Genomic DNA, 766 nt, shown 5'->3' with positions numbered 1-766 from the left:
ACCCCCGGCCAGAACAAGTGCGCCAAGTGCAGCACCGGCCTGTGGACCGCCCGCAAGACGGGCCAGAAGCTGTGCTGGGACAACACCAAGAACCTGCCCACCAGCAAGTGAGCGGCGTCCCTCCTGGCGGCGTGAGCTGGCAGCAGGCCTCTGCCGCCAGCCAACCGCACTTAGCGGCTTCCATAGCCGAGTCAAGAACTTGCTCAGTTTTGCCTGTAGGGGCCTCCCGGCCCTGCTCCTGTTCCCTGCTCCATTTCCTTCTGCTGCCCTCTCTGCTGCGCCATTACGACTCAACATTTGTCCTCATTATTCACTCCTCCCAATCCCTCTTTGACCGACTGCCTTCTGAAATCTCTTGCAAGTCGATTCCTTCACAAATGATAATGCAATTGTGACAACAGCATCCACTCAACCCACAGAAGAGAGGCAGGAACAGCCCACCTGGCACCAGGCTAGTACACCAGATTGGAGGGGTGGTGTACAGCCGGACACCGAAGGTCCTGCTGGCTTGCGGCACTCACCAGGAGCTTGCGGCCAGGTGCTGGTGCGGCGAGCGGGTGCTAGGGCGTCGGAGAAACAGTCGGCACACACCGGATGCGTGCGGCGGCGCGGCTGGCTGGTGGTGCAGCGGCTCTGTTGTCCACTTGGGGTGAGGTGGCGGCAAGTGCAGCTGGCTGGTGGCAGCTCCTGGGTTGGACGGGCGGCAGAATTAAGCAGCACCACGTTCTGAGTTGGCATCAGCACAGCAGGCGGCGACGGCGCAGCA

Source organism: Chlorella variabilis (assembly GCF_000147415.1).
Source record: "Chlorella variabilis unplaced genomic scaffold CHLNCscaffold_170, whole genome shotgun sequence".
Lineage (NCBI taxonomy): Eukaryota > Viridiplantae > Chlorophyta > Trebouxiophyceae > Chlorellales > Chlorellaceae > Chlorella > Chlorella variabilis.
The sequence above is the reverse complement of the archived record's forward strand: the minus strand, read 5'-3'. Positions refer to the sequence as shown.